General features: G+C 41.5%; 1 long non-coding RNA gene across 3 annotated transcripts; it reads right to left on the bottom strand.

Moving 5' to 3' along the window:
* Nucleotides 1–5074: 5074 nt before the first annotated feature.
* LOC135173917 (uncharacterized) lies at nt 5075–10122 on the bottom strand. 3 transcript variants are annotated; one of them, XR_010301557.1, is made up of 4 exons: nt 10085–10122; nt 9846–9964; nt 9663–9763; nt 5075–5213 (listed from the first exon to the last, which is right to left on the bottom strand). It is a non-coding gene; the product is annotated as an uncharacterized LOC135173917 (long non-coding RNA). The 3 variants fall into 3 exon arrangements; XR_010301554.1 differs by having other exon boundaries at nt 9663–9748; XR_010301555.1 differs by lacking the exon at nt 9663–9763.
* Nucleotides 10123–15050: the final 4928 nt, after the last annotated feature.

Genomic DNA, 15050 nt, shown 5'->3' with positions numbered 1-15050 from the left:
AATAACTAGATTATAGTGTAAAGACAAATATACATTAAAATAAGAATACCAAACTCTGTAAACTTACATAAATATATACCTCAGCATCCTTAAGTATAAATAGAGGGTAATAAAACTGCATCCAAAATGTTAAGGTTTTAAATTAAATATACTCTATTTTCCAGGAGAATAAGCTGAGTAGATGTAGCTGTCATGCTCATGGAGATATATTTTACTCTGTTATATGACTTTATATTCAATGGCAGGATAAGAAAAATGCATGTAAGTGGAAGCTTCAGGCAAAGCAAGTAGAAATTCAGAATCAAGCAGACTTTTAAGAGTAGATAGCAGAAGAATAGAAAATATAATCTCTTCATCTTGTCAAGATGATGAAGCAAACCTAGTGATGGTTGAGTAGTGCATATATTTACAAAGCCCAGCGCATCAAAACCAAATGGAATTGGAATTCAGTGTGCAGTTGCAGACCTGTAACATCATTGGTATTACGGAGACATGTTGGTATAGCTTGCATGAATGGAATGTCGTGATGGATAGTTAACAGATCAAGGGGTGCAGGTGGGGAATAAATAAAAATAGAAACTATTTATTAATTTAAAGAAAAATCCTGCCACCTGTGTCACTTACATACAAAGTTAGAAAACACTATTTACAGGTTCATTGCTCAGTTGCATAATATCTCCCAGGATACAGGAATGGATACAAATAGTTTAGAGATCGGCATTTGGAAAATTATTGAATCCACTCCTGTCAAGGTCTAGAGAACAGAGATTAACAGTATCTCTGTCCAGAAGAGCAAGATTTGTTCTTATGGATTTACGAGTTGTGAAATTAAGGTGCAAACGAGACCATAGATCACCACAAAACTATTTATTAAAGGATAAAGTTGGACAAAACAGAAGGAGAGAGAGAGAAGGGGGGTGGGGGGGGGGGGGGGGGGAGGGGGGGGGGGAGGGAGAGAGATAAAGAGAACAACGGAGAAGAAGAAAAGAGCAGGAAAGGAAAAGAGCTGGGATCATATTACCCTCAGTTGCAGATGGCAGAGGGGCAGAGAGAGACAGGTGCATGGCTCAGGGATGATCTTCAGTGGAGTTTGTCACGGGTTCTTCTGGTGGTAGTGCAGCTCTGGTAGTCTAGTGGAGGTCCACTTGGTGGTCTGGTGGAGGTCTGCCCTTGGTAGTCTGGTAGAAGTGCACACCTGGTGGTCTGGTAGAAATGCACCCTTGGTGGTCTGGTGGCAGTGCCACCCTTTGTCAGGCATCCTCCTTCCTTTTATACAGTTTTCTGCTCAGTGTCCAGCTGCAGCTCCCCAGGAAGCCTTCCTGTGTATTCTCCTGCATTCGCAGGGGTCTGGCACCACTGGGGGGAGGGCCCCTGCCCCCTGCCTGGCTGTACCTGTCCATACCCTGAATACACATAAACCTTTTCTCTTGGGGGTAGCTGAGATAAGATGTAGCATCCTGGGCATTCCAGCCAGGCTGAGGACCAGGAGTTTCCAAGGCATTTTCCGTTGATTTGCATCCCTGAGCTTTCAGCCAAGCCCGGAGTCTGGGTCCGGGAAGTTAACAAAAGAAATCTTTATCTTTGTTGATAAGGCAGAGATGATGCAATCTTTATCTTTGTTGATTAGGCAGAGATGATGCAATCTTTATCTTTGTTGGTGAACAAGAGAGAGGATTTAGACTCTCACAGCTCCCTACTAACAAGCCATGGTATTCTCCAGCTACTTAGTCAAATTCCAATAACAAGAGGTATTATTCCCCAGCTACTTAGACAAATTCCAATATACTCACAACACTGGTTCTAGTTGTGAGAAGTCCTTTTGGTGTCTCTGTTTCTCAAGGAATCCTTTTGGAACTGCAAGGTGTGATCACACATGTGGGTCCCAGGAAGAGCCCAGCAGAAAAACTCTGATGTCTCTTTTCCAAACCTGTTTTACATCACTCATGTCTAGGTGTTGTGTAGCCATGGATGTCCCCTTTCATATCAAATAGGAGCAAGAAACTGACCAGTCATCAGTTTTCATGTCTGGCCCTGGGCTTGGAGTCAGCCCCACACAGCCTGGGGGGCGGAAGGTTCCTGACGTCAACTAACACGGCCTTGAAAGTGTGGAGATGCTTCCCTCTTCACCCTTATTTCCCATAATTTCTGCTCTCTGCACCCATCTTGACTCAAGCAGGAGTCGGGGTGGGGGGGCTCTGGATGCATTGCCACATGGATGGAGGAAGACTTTTATAAAAAGACAAGCTTGGAAGGTAAAAAGAGGGGCACTTCTTGTGTAAAAGGGTATCTGGAATGCAAGAAGCATTCTCCTGCGACAGGTCATCAGACAGTCTAGAGTTTATAGCTAAAGGTCAAGAGACAGACAAATGGGAGTGATGTCAAGGTGCATACCTGCTGTATCTAATCAAGGAGAGTAAGTAGATGAAGACTTCTTCATAAAACAGGAAGAAATAACACAATTCCAAGACATGATACTCACAAGTTACTTAAGCCACCTTGAATGGCTGCAGAATATGTAATATGACTGGGTAGAAAAAGTTCAGGGAATTTCTGGAGTGTGTAATGACAATGTCTTAGTGCAGGTGCTTCATGAGCTGCTCAGGATTTTTTGCTTGACTTGTTGATTCTCAAAAGAAAGCACAAGCTGAATATATAAATGTTTACAACAGCTTTGGTCAACAAAATTGCAATAACCATGGCATCTGGAAGAGCAAATCTGTTGAAAAATCTGCTTGAAAAGATATAAGATAAAGCACAGGGGGACCATGGACTGATTTTCATTTACTGCATCCTCAGGAGGCAGATTTGGAGCACAAAAGCTAAGGCAAGACAATTTGAATAAGCAAGGAATTCTTAATTGAGCTTGCATTGTAAAAAGCATTATTGATAAAGGGGAAACAAGGTTGAGCTACTGATTGGAGCCAGAAATGACAAAGCTCATCTGGATTAAAAATTTAAAAGAATATGAGAGTCTACAGGATTGGTTTCTGGAAATGACTCAGCTGCTAAAGTTAAGGAAAGGTGTGTTCAATCCCCAAGAGAACATGGGACACAGAAACAAAGGGCATGAGAAAGGCCAAGGCAAGCATTGAAAAAGATTGCCTAGAGAGTTTGTGGTTCCATCCTTTCCTGGGCTGCATCAGGAGAAGTGCGGCCAGCAGGTGGAGGGAGGTGATTCTCCCCCTCTATTCTGCTCTGGTGAGACCCCACCTGGAGCACTGCATCCAGTTCTGGAGGCCCTATTATAGGAGGGATATGGAGATGCTGGAGCATGTCCAGAGAATGACCACGAGGATGATCAGAGGGCTGGAGCAGCTCTCCTTTGAAGGCAGGCTGAAAGAGTTGGGGCTGTTCAGTCTGGAGAAGAGGAGGCTGCAAGGTGACCTTCTTGTGGCCTTTCAGTATCTGAAGAGGGCCTACAAATAAACTAGGGAGGGACTTTTTAGGCTATTAGAGAGGGACAGGACTATGGGTAATGGAGCAAAGCCAGAAGTGAGTAGGTTCAGACTGGACATCTGGAACTGGAAGTTGTTCAGCATGAGAGTGGTGAGAACCTGGAATGGGTTGCCCAGGGAGGTGGTTGAGGCCCCATGCCTGGAGGTGTTTAAAGTCAGGCTGGATGAGTCTGTGGCCAGGCTGATGTAGGGTAGGGTGTCCCTGCCCATGGCATTGGGGGTCGAACTAGATGATGCTTGTAGTCCCTTCCAACCCTGACTGATTTTATCATTCTATGATCATTAAGATACCAAAAACTCAGCTAAATACAGGCCAAAGAAACCTGCTCTAAGTGGACCTGGTATGAGTAAGATGTTTGCCTTAGATGGCCTCTTTATGTCTCTTCCAGTATACATGTTTCTACTGAAATACTTGTTAATATTTTAAGGAATTAATTTAAGAAGAAAACAAAATCAATTGAATTTTACTTTTGCTGTATTTTCCTTTAGAATGTGCTGTTGAAAATATCTGATATTTGAAAGCCTTCATCAGGGAATTCTGAGCACATCTGTATGTAAATTCTGTTTTGTGTCCTCAGAGCCTCCTCTTCTCCAGACTGAACAGCCCCAACTCTTTCAGTGCCAATTCATTGGCTCATTTTGGTCTGTGTCTCTGGATATGCTCTCTGCCACTTTCTTTTGCACCTGCACACTAGCAAGACAAAGGGAGTTGAAAACCCTTTGGTTTTCTAGTAACAATTAAATACATCAGTATATTATCAACATTCTTGTCATATAAATTCCCACACTGAATTCAAAACACAGCACTATTCTATCTACTAAGAAGAAAAATCATCTCTATCCCATCTGAAAACAGGTCACAGTTTTTCTGCAGAGCTCTCTCTTTGAATTCTTTGTAAACTTACAGTCTGGGGGGGGGGGAGGGGGGGGGGAAGTATGTTTATTGATGTTTATTGCATTGGCAGTCACTTAATGGTGAAAATTCATAGGATTACAACTTTTAAAATGAGAGATCTAAGTCAGAAGTTTGGATTTTCCTCACTATTGGAATAGATATATGAAAATGTCTACTGAAAATTAATTCACTGATATTTCCAGTCAGAATGACTGAATTTATCAAGGCTTATATTACACTCTGAATTTCAAGTTGAATACATTGGTATAAATCTGCATTTGAAAAACTGGATAATTTTGACAAACTCTAAACACTGGTTTTGTAAGACTAAATTGTTCTTAATATAGAGCTAAAGAATCTGTACAATTGTCAATTACATGTGTGAAATGTAGAGAAACCGACAGCTTCAAGGACAATTTAACATGCAGAGCACTGTTTAAAAAGAACTGCTACATCATCTTATTCAAAGAGTAGGGCAAAGACAACTTCATCAATTTTAAATTGAATAGAGATGTTGTGATTTGTCCCAATCCCACTGAAATGATGCTGTATGTGAAAATCTTAAGTGATCACAAAATTTACCTGCTTGGCCAGCAAGACACAGCTGTATCTCAAAATCTCAATATGAAGACAGAATTGTGCTATACTATGTAGTATGAAGTATAATAAGAAGGAAGCAAAGTTACTTTATGCTGTCCATATATCATCCATAGTAAAGGGTGACTGACTATTTCATTATTTTATTATCAAGGTTCTAAAAAATAACTGTGCTTGGCAAGTATTTTGAGACACTATATGTTGTTCAGTATCTCCTCCTTGGGTCTGAATCTCTTCTGTTTCTTTAGTGTCACATCAGCTCCCTCCTGTTAAGAAGCAGTGAAAACATAACTCAGAACGTAACTAGGGTAATGCACAAAGTGTTTACTGAACAAGACTGTAATTTGTTGTGTTCTAATTGAAAAGCATCAGTGTGCTCAGGTGGCCAAGAGAGCCAATGGAATCCTGGCCTGGATCAGGAACAGTGTGGCCAGTAGGACAAGGGAGGTTATTCTTCCCCTGTGCTCAACACTGGTCAGGCCACGCCTTGAGTCCTGTGTCCACTTCTGGGCTCCTCAATTCAGGGGATACTGGAATGTGTCCAGAGATGAGAGACGAAACTGGTGAGAGGCCTGGAGCACAGCCCTTGTGAGGAGAGGCTGAGGGAGCTGGGTGCATGCATCCTGGAGAAGAGAAGGCTGCAGGGTGACCTCATTGCTGTCTACAACTTCCTGAAGGGAGGCTGTAGCCAGGTGGGAGTTGGTCTCTTCTCCCAGGCAACCAGCAATAGAACAAGGGGACACAGTCTCAAGTTGTGCCAGGAGATGTCTAGGCTGGATATTAGGAGGAAGTTCTTCACAGAGAGAGTGATTTGCCATTGGAATGGGCTGCCCAGGGAGGTGGTGGAGGCACCATCCCTGGGGGTGTTCAAGAAAAGCCTGTCTGAGACACTCAGTGCCATGGTCTAGTTGACTGGATAGGGCTGGGTGCTAGATTGGAGTGGATGATCTTGGAGGTCTCTTCCAACCTGGTTGATTCTATGATTATAACTATTTCATTTTTGTCTCCTCTTAGTGAGTAATATTCACTTAGACAATAGTACAAACAATGGATAAAGAACACTGCAGTTCCTGGGAGAAACACTCTGACATTACATATACAGATTCTTGGGAAAAGACAAGTATAAATCAACAGGATTTCCATATTTAAAGTAATTTATGTTTGTTCCTGATTTACTAGATATCTGCAATAATAATTCAGAGGGAATCCAAGTTTTCCTAATTTCAGTGCTCACAGGAGAATCAAAGGCACTACTGAATCATATACTGCAACAGCAGCCCAAACCAAAAAGGCATCTCTCTGCGTTTTCACTTTCCCAATGTCGTAATCAAAGAAGTTCCTGAGCATCTGGTTAAAAATAATTTCCTCCTGTAAATAATGTAGTCAACACTGACACTGAGCAGTGTTTAAAAAAACAAACAAACAAAAAGATTAGCTTGCTTTTGTGATGTTTAGACTTGCCATACTCCATAATATGGTAAGGAAGCTTGATTAGCTTGCTTTTGTGATGTTTAGACTTGCCATACTCCATAATATGGTAAGGAAGCTTTGTATTTTTCCCTAAACAGAGAATCACAGAAGCACAGAGTCAAAGAATTTCATAGATTGGAAAAGACCTTCAAGATCATCAAGTCCAATCATTAGTTTCACACTGACAAGTCCTTCACTAAACCAAATCCCTCAGCACAACATCTAATCACTATGAATCGCTGTGGTTGGAAAGGATCACCAGGATCTCAATGTTCTCAGTACACTGTTAATCTTTAAAGACTTACAGAAATACAGTGACAGAGAATGAGTCCATGCAGTAACAGAGGGCTTGAATGTTAATTTTTCTTTACACAATCCTTTAAAAAAAGCATTATGACCAAAAAGACAGCGTGCTTTCCATGTGATAAAATCAGATCGAATTAACCAAAAGATGGGCTCTAATTCCAACACTAGACAGATTCCAGCACTAACAATTTCAACACTAGGAATAAATATGTTTTTCTAGACCCTTCTTATTTTCATTTGCCTTAGATCTCTTTCAAATATTAGCCCAAAAGAATGCAAGTTTTCCTTTGTCATCATGCTGATGGAATATCGGCACTTCTCATCTACAATATCTAACACAAGTGTTATGTTTCATTTTCATTATTAAAGTGAACCATCAACATGAAAAAGATACAGGCACAAACTTGTCTCAAGTTGAACAGACAGTTGCTACATTCTCTATTTTTTATGGAATTTATGTTCACCTTCAGGAACAATAGAACAACTTAATGGAGTCATATTTTTTCTTAAGGGACACATCAACTGCAGAAGCTTTGATTTGGTGTCAACACTTGGAGATATAATGAAGACTAATGTTGACTAAATGTCAAACAGAAAACATTTAGAAAACTTGAAAGTGATCAAAAAAAGGTCTTCCACTGGTTTGTGAGGTACTTCTGAGTTGTACAGTTTCTCTTGTGGATATTTAGTGTTATGAGCCTGCTGAGCAGATTGCTCATATCATATAGGCCAAGCTCTACACTGACATAGAATCACTGATTGCTCAAATACCCTAAATATCTCAGGAAGTAACAAACAGCTATGATTAGGCAGCTGAACTGAATAACTGTCAGATATATTTTCAGAGCTTGGGCACTTAGTTTACATAAAGATACCTGCATTTGCCTATCCACATATTGCTGTCTGCATTTTGGTCTTAAATGTGACCTGATCTAGTTCTGGTTTTGTTATTATTATTATTTCAATTAATTCTTTCTAGTTACTCTCTTAAAAAAATTATTTTTTCTTCTTTTTACTGATGAGTCCAAGCATTTTATTAGTGTGAGAATTTCTTTCTTAGAATAAACATTCAGTCTTTTGTCTCCTGTATCTTAAAGGCCTGTGAGCCAAGCTTTAAAATGAAATACAAAAGAAATCCAACTTTTTTTTTTAATTGAACTTTGCAAAGAAAAGGGAAGATTGTAGACTTACATAGTAATAGATTACAATCATAGAATGCTTTAGGCTGAAAGAATCTTTAAGTGTAAACTGATTTAAGGGTGAGCTCAAGTATTGTGTTCAGTTTTGGGCAGTGCAACGCAAGAGAGATGTGGGGGTACTGGAGTGGGTCCAGAGGAGGGCAATGAAGTTGGGGAAGGGCCTGGAGAATAAATTTTATGAGGAGTGACTGAGGGATCTGGGGATGGCTAGTTCATAAAACAGGAGGCTGAGGGGAGATCTCATCACTGTCTACAACTACCTGAAGGGATGTTGTAGAGGCTGGTGCTGGGCTCTTCTCACAGGTAACTGGAGACAGAAGAAGGGGGAAAGGCCTCAAGCTGAGACTGGGCAGGTTTGGATTAGATATTAGGAAAAAGTTTTGGAGAGAGTGGTCAGGCACTGGAGTGAGCTGCCTAGGGAGGTGGTTGAGTCACTGACCCTAGTTGTGTTTAAGGGTCGTTTGGATCTGTTGCTTAGGGATATGGTTTAAGGTGAGTCTTGTAGAATAGGGTTATAGGTTGGACTTGGTGATGTTTCTGTGATTGTGATGGTTTGGGTGTTACCCCCACTTTGGAAATCACCCAAATTAGACTCAGACAGCTCTGGAAAATGGAATGAGGCTTATTATTTACAGCTTAGCACAATATACAAGCAGATATTTATAGTATATATAGAGTTATATACAGAAATATAGAAAGCAAAAGATAATGCAGAAACACAACAGCCCTCCCAGAAACCTGAGTCCCCAGAAGGGGTAAGGTAAAGCAATATAGCTTGCAGATGTGCACAGCTGGATTAGAAGGCTATTGGCTCCTTATATATGTATGTGCAGGCTTAAATGAGCTCTGCATCCAAGGTACGCAGGCAGGTGAGCTGCAATTGAATCAAAGCATGAGGTCTGAGCCTCTGAGCTATGCAATGGCATCCGAGCATGTGAGTATGAGCAGCTGAGTGCTTCAGGTGAAGGTCAGAGCTGTGTCTGATCCATGCAGATGGGTCAGAGAGATGAGCTGTGCTGCAGGCAGGGTCAGAGAGCTGAGCATGTGGTTCACCTGTGCACTGCTCTTTAGGGACTGTGGGCCACGGTTTATGTGCCCTTTGGCCACTAGAGTGACCAGTCAGGTTGGCAGTAAGCCAAACCTTACCATAACAGGCAGGAGGATTTTGTCTGGACTTTCCCAAATATGGGGATCATATGGATTTGCCCCAGGGAGACACGATCTGGGTGTGTGTGGCTTACACAACCTGTTTACAACCAGGGGTCCTGGCAGAAAACACATGTCCAGGCATGTAGGGGCATAAACAAGCCTCTTTTGGGGCCTACAGGCCCTCCACAACAATGTGGAGTTCAAAAATTGATGGCAGTGCCTCTCTTCCTGCCAGGGAAGGGGTCTCAGGGTCTTAGCCACTCCTTTTCCTCATTGCTGCCTCAGCCAAGAAGGGAAATAGCCCTGGTTTGCTCCCTCCAAAGGCCTCTTCTTTTTTGAAGGATGTGATTTGCAGTTTGTTCTGAATGGTTTCTCCACGTGGCTGTTAAGTCCATCCTATAACCCCAGACATCACCAGAGCCCTTCAGCTCCTGCGCAGGAAGCGTGGCTTTGCTGTCCTCACAGGCTGCAGGGTCTTGCTGTGTGGGAGACTCAGCCTGCAAAGGTGGGCACTGCCACTTGACTTGGTACCTGAGGTCATCTAGAGTGCTGTGTGTTCTACCTACATTTTAGAGATGGTTATTTACTTACACAGAAGGATAAATGAGTGCCAGGAGGACAGAGCCAGGCTCTTCTTGGCGATGCCTGATGACAGGGCAAGGGGCAGTGGCTGGAAGCTGAGGCATAGGAAGCTTCAAGTAAACACAAAGGAGAATTTTTTGACTGTGAGGGTGACAGAACACTGGAAGAGACTTGGAGATATTCAAGACTTGCCTGGATGTGTTCCTCCATGATCCGGCATAGGTTCAGCCAAGTACTCCAGGTCATCCTCAGTGAGCTGAAAGCAGCAACTCAACACGGAGAAACTCAGCCTAAGGAAGCCTACCCAGCACCTGTGAGCAATGTCAGAGCAATCATGAGACCTAGCCCTACCTAGCCGGGGGGCCCACCAGGCCCCCCGGCCTTTGAATCCCCTCCACCATTCACCCAGTGATGCACCACAGAGCACTCACCGGTGACGATCCGAGGAGGATCCTTCTGCCCACAATGGGCAAACTTGGGGCTTGCCTTTCCTGGGGCCACTTATAAAGGGGAGTGGGTAGGGGGGTGCTAAGTGGTGACACCTGGGGTGGGAGGAGACTCCAACAAGACCCAGATTGAAAAGGGGAGTGGGCAGGGAGGGCAAAGTGGTGACACCTGGGGTGGGAGGAGACTCCAATAGAATCCAGATTGAAAAGGGGAGTGGGCAGGGAGGGCAAAGTAGTGACACCTGGGGTGGGAGGAGACTCCAATAGAATCTAGATTGAAAAGGGGAGTGGGCAGGGAGGGCAAAGTAGTGACACCTGGGGTGGGAGGAGACTCCAACAGAACCCAGGTGTTATGAGTTTGGGGGGAAAAAAAGGGGGAAATGTATTGTGCAGGAGAGAAAGAGGTGGATATGGTGGAGAAGGGAGGGAAATGGAGAGGAAAAGGATGGAGATGAGGACATGAAGATGGAATGGTCTGTTTGCAGTCATCTTGAATATTAGATTGCACAGCAAGTGATCTGTGAATCTGGGCAGTTCTGTTTTCCTTGTATTTCTTTTCCTTTGCCTTTCTCACATTTGTCAGCTTAGCTTATTTTTTTACAGACTGGATAAAGAGAAATATTTTTGCTTGGTGTTTTTGGAGATCAAGTTGAAGTATGTAACAAAATTATATACAAATCATTACTGAATAGAAGTCAGCAGTAAGATTTTGTAACATTTCATCACGAACAACAGTTTGCAAGTTATGCAGAGACGTCTACCAAGAAGCCAGAAACCTGCTCTGATTTCAGCTTGGAGAAGAGAAGACTCCACAGAGACCTAATAGTAACCTTCTAGTACCTAAAGGTGGCCAACAAGAATGCAGAAGAGGGACTGTTTACAAAGGCCTGAAGTGGCAGGATGAAGGGCAGTGGTTTTAAACTAGAGAAGAGATTTAGGTTGGATGTTAGGAGAAAGATCTTTACCCTGGAGGTAGTGGAGCACTGGAACAGGTTGCCCAAGGAGATAGTTGAGGCCCCATCATTGGAGATAGTCAAGGTCAGGCTCATCAGGGCTCTGGGCAAACTGAATTAGTGCAGGATGTCCTTGCTGACTGCAGGGGAGTTGGACTAGACATTTGGAGGTCCCTTCCAACTCAAATTGTTCTATGATTCTATGATTTGAAAGATCACCCAGACTAGACTCAGCTGCTCTGAAAAGTGAATGAAGCTTTATATTTACAGCTTAGCACAATATACAAGCAGATATTTACAGTATATACAGTTGTATACAAGTTATAGTGATACAGAAGCACAACAGCCCTCCCAGAAACCTGAGTCCCCAGGAGGGGCTCCCAACCACCCTTTCACCTTCTGCCACCCCTCTCAACCTTACCCCAGTCCAAAGGAAGAATGGAGGTTCGGCCAGGGGGTTAGGAAGCAAAGTGGATTAACCAGAGAGATGACAGAGAGGCTAGAGAGAAATGCAGCTCAAGAGATGCCCCAAAAAGAAGTGCGACTCCCTTATCTATGTTTGGATTCTTGTTCTTATACCTCTCAGCAAGCCTATGAGTGAAGTGGACATCAGCACTGTCATCTAATCCTTCTCACCAAAACATTCTAGCTAGCTTCAAACTAGCACAGTGATTCTGTGATTCCAACTCCCTTGTTATATGCAGGGACTAAAGTTACATGAAGCCTAACTTTGAGCACTTCCAGTCATGGGATATTGTGGTGGTTTGGCTGTTACCCACCCCCCCACACTTTTAGAAATGCCCCAGCTAACTCAGTCGGACTCTGTGAATATAAATGAAGCTATTTATTTGCAGCAGCACAATATACAAGCAGCTATTTACAGTATATACAATTATATACAGAAATATACAAAGTAAAAGTAATACAGAAACACAACTCCCCTCCCAGAAACCTGAGTCCCCAGGAGGGGCTCTCAACCACCCCTGCACCTTCCCCCTGCCCCTCTCAACCTTACCCCAGTCCTAAGAAGAAAAGAGGTTCAGCCAAGAGGTTAAGAAGCAAGGTTAGTGGCAGTGAGGTTAGGGAGATGCAGCTGAGTCCAAAGCCAGCCAGAAAGTGAAGACCAAAATGGCGAAAGTGTTATCTAATGTTTACCCTTCTTGCTCCCATACCTCTCAGCGAGACTGTGAGGGCAGTAGACATAACCATTGTTTTCCTTTTCACAGCTAATTGTCTACTTTTTCTCACCAAAACATTCTAGCCTGCTTCAAACTAGCACAGATATCCACAACTTGTGTGGGAAACCTCTTTCAGTGCCTTGCCATGCTCATTGAAAAAAAAAAATATTCCTTGTATCCAGAACCTACCTTCTTTCAGCTTAAAAAACATTGACCCCCTCCCCTGTCACTACAGCGTTTGATAGTCTCCATCTTTCTTATAAGCCTCCTTTCAATATCAAAAGCTTTCAATCAGATGTCTCTTCTTCAAGTTGAACAACTTCAACTCTCAGCTTTTTCTCTTCTTCAAGTTGAACAACTTCAACTCTCAGCTTTTTCTTACGAGAGTGGTGTTCCACCACGCTGATAATTTTTGGGGCCCTCCTCTAGATGCAGTCCAACATGTTCATGCATTTCTTGTGCTGGGTACCTTAGAGCTGTATGTAGTATCCCAACTAGGGTCTTACCTGATGGGGAAAACCACCTCCCTCCACTTGCTGGTCATGCTTCTTTTTATGCGGTTGGCTTTCTAGGGTGTAAGTGGACACTGATGGCTCATGCACATCCTTTAAGTATTAAAAAATACTTGTCAAATGCAATGTTTAGCAGTAAAATTCTGTTGATTATCACAGTGCAGTTGTATTGATTTCTGTTAATTCTAATTCTCAGGGAGTTGTTTGGGGTTTTTTAAACTGTGAGTAAAACATCTTGTGCATGAAACAATCTGTACACAGTTCACAAGATCTTCTAACTGCTGACATCAGCAGGCATCTCTTTTCATACAGAAATGACATGAAAGATAATGTAACATGGAAAGAAAATGCTGCTAAAGCAATAGGCTTCATCCAGAGCAAGGCATTTGCCTTATTGACACCTAAGTGAAATATTCCCCTATCTGTCAGAGCCTTTAGCCTCCAAAGCATTACAGATGTGAGTAGTTCTGGCTTCAAAATTTACTGATTGCCTAGAGATATATGTCTACATTTGTTTCAAAGACTTCACCACTGATATGATTAAGTAGTTCAGTAGTCTTTTGTTTCTACCTGGACTCTAATGGAACATAGAAATCAGAGATTACTTTTATGAAACCTTTACAGATTTTTAGTCTACTAATAAATTCAGATAGATTTTCAGTATCGACATTTCTGGTCTTTGGGCTAGTAAGAATTAATAAAAGCACAGCTGTGGGCAGGAAAGGTTTTCAAGAGGAATGACTACTGCTCAGTGACCATTACTTCAAAGTGATGTTGCCTCAAAGAGCATATTCTCACCAGCATTGTGGATCCTGGTCAGTGAATTCTGAGCTGTCTTTCAGGCTAGGCAATCTTCTGAAGTAAGACACCAATGATTTTAAAATGAGTCACTATCAAACACCATTATTTTAAGCACTTTCTGTGAGCTCTTAGAAGCTGCATAAAGAATATATCAACTTCAGGTGCCTTTCTGTTCAGTATGCCTGCAGATTTTACCATTATTATATGTCCTCTCCCCTCTTCACCCTATGACAAATGTATCAGGTAACTCTTAGGTGTCCATTTTCTTTACTATATCTGGCAATTTATTCAACTTAACAGCTATTACTTGAGCTCTAAATTGCTTACTTTTGTTATATGTTTGGTCTGTACTTCATTCTGTGTTTCTATAGTTCTCCAGTGGTCTGATTTTATTTAAAATGTAATATTCCACCACCACATACAATTCCACTATTGTCTCTAGAGACAGTCTGCCTTTTTCTCATTCTTTTATTCTTCCTGCATCTCAGGAGAAACCCTGTCCAATACTTGACTTTAGAAAAATTATTTTTCTTTTTCTTTTTCTAGTTCTTGTTCTTGCTATTTTTTTTCTTTTAATTTTTTCTTTTCCTTTTTATTTTTTCTTTTTATTTTCCTTTTGTTGTTTTTTTTTAATTTTTTTTTCTTTCTTTTTCTTCTGTTTTTTCTTTTTTCTTCTCCTTTTTCATTTTTCTTTTTATTTTTATTTTTTCTTTTTTTCTTTTCCTTTTCCATTTCCTTTTCATTTTTCTTCTCCTTTCTTTTTATTGTTTTACTTTTTCTCTTTTTCTTTTTCTATTTATTTTTCTTTATTTTTTCCTTTTCCCTTTTTTCTTTCTCTTTCTCATTCCCTTTCCCTTTCCTTGTCTCTTCTCCTTCTTTCTCCTTGTCCTTCTCCTTTTCCTTCTCTTTCTCTTTCTCTTTCTCTTTCTCTTTCTCTTTCTCTTTCTCTTTCTCTTTCTCTTTCTCTTTCTCTTTCTCTTTCTCTTTTTCCTCCTCTTTCTCTTTTTCCTTCTCCTCCTCCTCATTCTCCTTCTCCTCCTCCTCCTCCTCCTCCTCCTCCTCGAATCTGCAGTTCATGTCATAAGCAAGAAACACCAGAGGAAATACTGTCTTCATGGGTCAAGATGTAAAATATTTCCATTGATTGAAGCATCTGAACGGAGAGGTCCTTATCACCCATTATCCGATGTGTCAATGATGATAGACATAGATGGTATTCTTGTGTTGATTTTCTGAAATCATTATGAGATGTATAAAGGAACTGAAATATTATTGGTTTTAATATGCTCCAAATGGAAATATATTTTTTTAAATGCCTTCAATTATTTTTTGCTTAAAAATTGAAAATGCTCTAACCTAAATGGGTTAGAAAATGATCATTGGTGTCTATGACATACAAATTCATCTCAATGAAGAGATGAAAGAAACTTCCATTACTTGACTTTTCTGTACTTTAATCACTTACTAAACATTAATGATTTTCAGCATGAAATAAGCAAAACAAATA

This window comes from Pogoniulus pusillus, chromosome 3 (genome assembly GCF_015220805.1).
Source record: "Pogoniulus pusillus isolate bPogPus1 chromosome 3, bPogPus1.pri, whole genome shotgun sequence".
Lineage (NCBI taxonomy): Eukaryota > Metazoa > Chordata > Aves > Piciformes > Lybiidae > Pogoniulus > Pogoniulus pusillus.
The sequence above is the reverse complement of the archived record's forward strand: the minus strand, read 5'-3'. Positions and strand labels throughout refer to the sequence as shown.